Raw genomic sequence first — 5,686 nt, forward strand, 5'->3', positions numbered from 1 at the left:
GCACTTATCTTCACTTTTCCCTCGAAGTCGACAAAAGAAATTGTAGATTTTCCCCTTTCGCACAAGAATGCAATCCCATCGATGAAGCACAAGTTCCTAGCATCCTTCAGTCCATCTCGCACAACAGAGACATCTGCTGGCTGGTGCAATCTTATTGTTAGGGGTCTTGATAAACCTGTCTCAAAGTTGTAATCAAGCGCAAGGATCGAGCCTGTTGGGCCTTCAGAAACTGCGATCGGGTGAGGGCATACACCATGTTGGTTACTTTTCCAAAACCTGTATTGTTCTGGTACGATGGTATGCACAACGAACTTAACGTCCTCCAGCACTTTGAGAACTTCTGGTCGTGTTAAACGAATAATGGGTTCGACAGCCATTCTGTCTTTATTCCTAACGCATTCAAGTGAAAGCAACTTTCGAAGCTTCTTTTTGATAAACGCCTCCGCATTGTCACGTAAGCTTCGAAGCAACACGAGATTGCTAAATTCACCGTCTAAGTTGATAAACCAGTTCGACCAGCTACACTTAAAGCTTTTTCCAATATGAACGACATCTGGCAAGGGAACTACCAATTCTAATTCTGGTGGCAGTTCCTTGCCATCTGCCATGTCACTTAAGCGAACAAGTGCCTTCTTGTTGCACTCCTCGCAGTCGGTTGCTACTGCCATAACAACTAGGTTTTGGCACGTCACGTTTCTATCTGAGCAAGAATCACATGCCCTTAAAGAAGGGTGGTGAGAAACTTGTCCCATGTTCTTGCAGCTTGCACAGACCGATTTTGCTTTTAGGCACTTTTCGCATTTGCTCATTGCTAAACAATTTGAGGCCTCACTCGTCACAATGTGTTTAACACTTCGCTGACCTTTCAAGCAATTTTGACAGGTTTGTACGGTTCTAATACTATCTTCCATGCAAGAAAATATTTCTTCTCCAGTCACAGATTTGGGTCGGAAGTTAACCGCCACGGGAATCGCAGCACCGTTATCAAGCGAGGTCGCAATTGTTACGTCTGCGTTGGTGATTAGATTGGTCTTTATCTTTTCAGGGTCTGGAAGAGGATGCTTTTTCACGAATTTCTCGTCCACTCTATGTGTAAGACCAATTACTTGTTTTTGACGTGAGTCGTATTCTAGGCCTGGCTTCAGAGCCGTGCCGTCACTTGCTAAAGCTACTGGGATGGCGCGAACCTTCTCGTTATCAACAATCGCACGTAGATCTGCTTCTGGATGTTGACGCAGGGAATGGAGTGACTGCAAATGGGGCTTAATCATTCCACTTTCTGTTGTGTAGCCTGATTGGCATCGTTTTGTCGCGTTTAAGGAGGGGCCACACAAGTTAAAATCCGCGAACGATTTGAATTCTTTTTCTCCGCCTCTCCCTGTTCCGAAGAAGCCTGGCCCTCGGACGAACTTTCTTGTTCTCTCACCTCCAAGGTAGTTGATGGTCGGGAAAAATTCACATACCTCGTCATCCCATTTAAAGCCAGACGCAGTTTTGGGATCAGTCAATGCAAACGACATTGGATCATTGAGGAACTTGTAATAAATACAACTTTCTGGTATCTTCCCATCTTCAATGAGCTTGTTGAGTTTCACAGCCAGTGGATGAGCGTCATTTAGTGAGCTGGTAGAAAGGGAAAGAAAAAAAGTGTAACAAATTGTAGGAAAGCTTGAGACTGAAAACATAGGGATGGAGCGCAAGCAGAAACACTTACATAGGGCATGATATAAACTCGGAATCTTCACTCTCAGTTTCACTCCCAGCGGAACTTGCATCTGTATCATTATCTGAAACTACGGGGGCATCATAATTTGGATTGTCCTCCTTGACGCTGATGTCCAGTACAGATCCCTGAGGGCCAGCCAAACAGCCTTTGTCGTAATCAGAGTCCAAGGCATCTGGGAATAACTCGTCTTTATATTCACTAACAAGCCGAAGTATACTAAAATTAGGCTCGATTTTATTGGCAAATCAAACGATATGATCTGTAATGAAGTAATATAAGAAACAACCAAAAACAACTAATAGCCAAAATAACATTTATTGGCTTACGTGTCTCTTGCACTGGGGTAAACAAACCGAACAATTTGTACATTTCAAGGTCATTCAATCTATGGAGCTATACGCACAACGCCAGTTTATCGCGACTCTAACTTTATGACGTTGAAAGCTCTTGATTTGTTCATCACACAAGCAACTGAAATGAAATTACTTCTCTGCCAATGTGGAATCTGCGCCGTCAAAGTCCTCTTTGCTCATGTCTGCCTCATTGTTAGCAATATCTCCTGCCTTTTGTTTGGATGATATCGAGTTACTGGCTTTCATGAGAAATGCATCCATGCGACCTTGACTCTTAAGAGTGGCATCATTCTTGTTCTTTCTGCTTAGACACTTGTCGAAGTGGTCTGTAATTATTTAAGTATTTAGTTTAGATATCACGAATTTCCATGCTCTAAGCATCCCTCTCTCGGTTTCCAGCCGCTTTTAACCTTTCAGTATTAAAAAAAAGTCGTCTCGTTGACGTTTTTCAATAAGTGCTCCCATTGTAATTCTTTGATGATGATTATTCGTTTCTTATCTCTCTAAGTTTAGCTACTTTTTGTCAATTCTGGATGAGTAATTTCATAAATTTTATAAAAATTAACGCTAAAAAGTCACGTTTCGACCTCTATGAGGTCATTTTCAAGTGTGAATAAAAATACAAAATATATATTAAAATAGTTAAAGGACTTAACAGGCAAGACTGTCACGAACGCTAATTTATCATAAGTCTGATAAAATATGTAAAGATAAGTGATCATTACTTACTCGCTTTGAGGTAGCTGACTTTTCCATTAAATGTCCTGTCTGTGTGACGACAAGCATAGCTTTTTGAACATATGCCACACTTGATTTGCACTTCGCTTAGTGCAACACTGCCATTCAAATCCTTCAGAGCTGAAAAAAAAAAAAAAAATCCGATCCTTCAGTTTCTTTTGAATTGTCCCTAGGTTTTGCCCTGCCCCCACAAAGAGAAACCCATAAACTCTATTACTATCATTATCACTTTGGAGGGTATTAAGAAAAAAAAACTGAAAAAAAAAAAAAACTTGACAGCGAGCGTTTATAACTTGAATGCCGGGCTCTTATTTTCGCACAATGAAAATACCAACGCTAAAAGTTAGCCAGCTTTGGTATCAACCAAAGCTGGCTAAAAATTACAAAATCTTCCCCTATGTGTGTTGTGAAGAATCGTAAAAGACGTGAAAGAAAAAATGGATTAACTTATTTGTAAGTATTGAAAGTAATTGTGCAATTGCAAGACTGACAGTTTGGCATAATTGGTTAAACAGAGTTTGTTTTTCTTGAATCCGCAAAACTTACATGCACTTCGCTATCGGCCATGGAATCAGCATCTAACTTTTTAAGATCTTCTTCCCTACCTGAGAAGATTGAGAATTTATAAATTTTTTGTTGTTTTCTGTGTTTTCGGCCATGATTTGGGCTTTAAAAATAGCTCCACGGTTTCTTTTACCAACGCTACAAGAAGACGGCGCGAACATTGGTTGTCTTGGTTTATTTTTAAAAATACATTTTAGCCCGGCAAATTCTTTATTTTAGCACGCAAAATGCGCCACAATGCCCATCAAAGTGATAATAATACAGTTTTTAGCCGGAATTTAAAAGAAACTATCTTTACACAGCGAACGCACCAAGTGAGCGTTTTTCGTTGTATAAACAAGGCAGTGTTTATAAACAAGGAATACCGCAGAATTTCCAAAGTAGCGAAATTTATGACTTTTGAAAATCAGGTAAACGAACTACAAGTGCTAATTCAGCCCTACCATCCTGAAACTTTTGAAGGTCTCCTTGTTGCCTTTCGTTTCTCTCGATGTCACCTCCTTCAGTCATGATCCTCTTTGCCAGATTTTCATCTTCTTTTGCTTCTTCTCGTGATTTCCGTTTCCTTCTCACTTTTGACTCGTCACCTTTCTTCTCAGTGTCGTTCATTGACTTCTGCTTGCTTTTATCAGATGTAGCCGGCGCCTTCAGCAACACTACTGGCTTTCCGGTCCAGTTTGTGACCTCTTGGATAATGTGTACTAAAATATTAAATACCGTGTTTTTTAAGTTTTCTCTTTAGTAGGCTTTTGAGAAACTTACACAGTTCTTATCAGCAAATGCTCGTGAAGATGTATAAAACGTGCACATCGAGCGAAATCTCTCGTGCGTAGCTTCCCTCGAGGAGAGAATTGAATATTATTTGAAAGTCTGGTTTTCAGAAACGAATAAATTTAAGGGCGTGTATAAATAAACGGGGTCTTTAATATGTTAAGCTACACTGTTGTTCATTCACCAATTAATCAGAAAGAAGCTTATAAACTGATTTACTCGCTACTTCTTTGTAGAGATTTTTCTTCTCAATTTTCGCATTCAAATGGACGGTGAAAAAGAAAAAAAAACCATTCCGCTCCACAAAACAACAAACAAAAAACGGTGGAACCAGAGTTTAACCACGTTAATATTTGAGCTTTATGTTTAACTACAGAACTAAAGTGATTCATCAAACTCCGCTGCACGCGTTCCACACTTACCGTTGAGCTCACTGCTACTTTCATCCGATATTAAATTTGGAAGTTCAAGCTGCCATTGCCCATCCGTCACAATTGCAAAATTTTCGCATTTGCCCTCAGGCGATTTCGCCAGGCGAAATAACTTTAACGAAAATCCGCCAATTCCATATTGATGTGCCTGCTCCTTTAGTCCTAAAAACTCCGTAAGATGTTTTTTTAGTTCCGATACTCCTCTATGAGCTTCTTTGTCTACTGGGACCCTGCTTCGATGACGTTCGATGGCGACTTCTTCCAGGTTCACCTTTTCGAAAAAAACTCACGATGACTTTAGCAATCCCAGTCATGACCCGACCGCATGAACAAACAACGAGCAATAAAAAGACAACAGCAGGGCGTCTCGCCGGCTCGATTGTGATCCGCTGTTCTTGAAATGAGACAGCAGGGCGTCTTGTCAGCCCGATTACGAGCCGTTGTTCTAGAAATGAGCCCACGCTGCTCACCGAAAAGAAGGATCCCGTGGATTTAAAGTAATTTGAAGACGAGAAATTCTATAATTCGGCTAAATTTGGAATTAATGTGGTTACGTCGGGTGAAGAAGGATTTTCTGAGCTAGAAATCATCAAAATGCTGTTCTTTCTGAATACAAACATCCCTATCACGTCTGACCATGTCGGCTGTCGGTTAGAATTTATTTGTCGCTAGTCGATAATTTTTTCCCCGTTTCGTCGGTAGTCAGTAATTTTTTACTCCCTTTGTCGCTAGTCGGTTAACCCCATTCAGACCCTCTTTTTAATCTGCTCTAACTCAAAAGCGAACAGTCGTTCTCTGACAGAATGGACGTCACTGTCCTGGGTCTGACTCACTGGTTCCTTTTCCAAGTAAGCGCGACTTAATGTGTCAGCCAAGAACATGGTCTCTCCTTTCTTGTATACCACTTGGATGTCATAGTTCTGTAAGCGGAGACGCATGCGTTGGAGGCGTTTTGGCGAACTGTGGATTGGCTTCTTGAATATGGTTTCCAACGGCTTGTGGTCTGACTGCACAATTACATTGCTCCTTCCAAAAATGTACTGATCAAATTTCTCACAAGCATAAACTATGGCGAGTAGCTCTTTTTCAATCTGCGCATAGTT

General features: G+C 40.7%; 1 pseudogene across 1 annotated transcript; it reads right to left on the reverse strand.

Moving 5' to 3' along the window:
• Window positions 1–3,231: 3,231 nt before the first annotated feature.
• Window positions 3,232–5,251, reverse strand: LOC146455055 (uncharacterized; annotated as a pseudogene). Its single transcript, XR_014859088.1, has 2 exons — window positions 4,575–5,251; window positions 3,232–4,082 (listed from the first exon to the last, which is right to left on the reverse strand). The product of XR_014859088.1 is annotated as an uncharacterized LOC146455055 (transcript).
• Window positions 5,252–5,686: the final 435 nt, after the last annotated feature.

The sequence above is a fragment of the Pavona decussata genome, unplaced genomic scaffold (genome assembly GCF_977016875.1).
Source record: "Pavona decussata unplaced genomic scaffold, jaPavDecu1.1 SCAFFOLD_286, whole genome shotgun sequence".
NCBI lineage: Eukaryota > Metazoa > Cnidaria > Anthozoa > Scleractinia > Agariciidae > Pavona > Pavona decussata.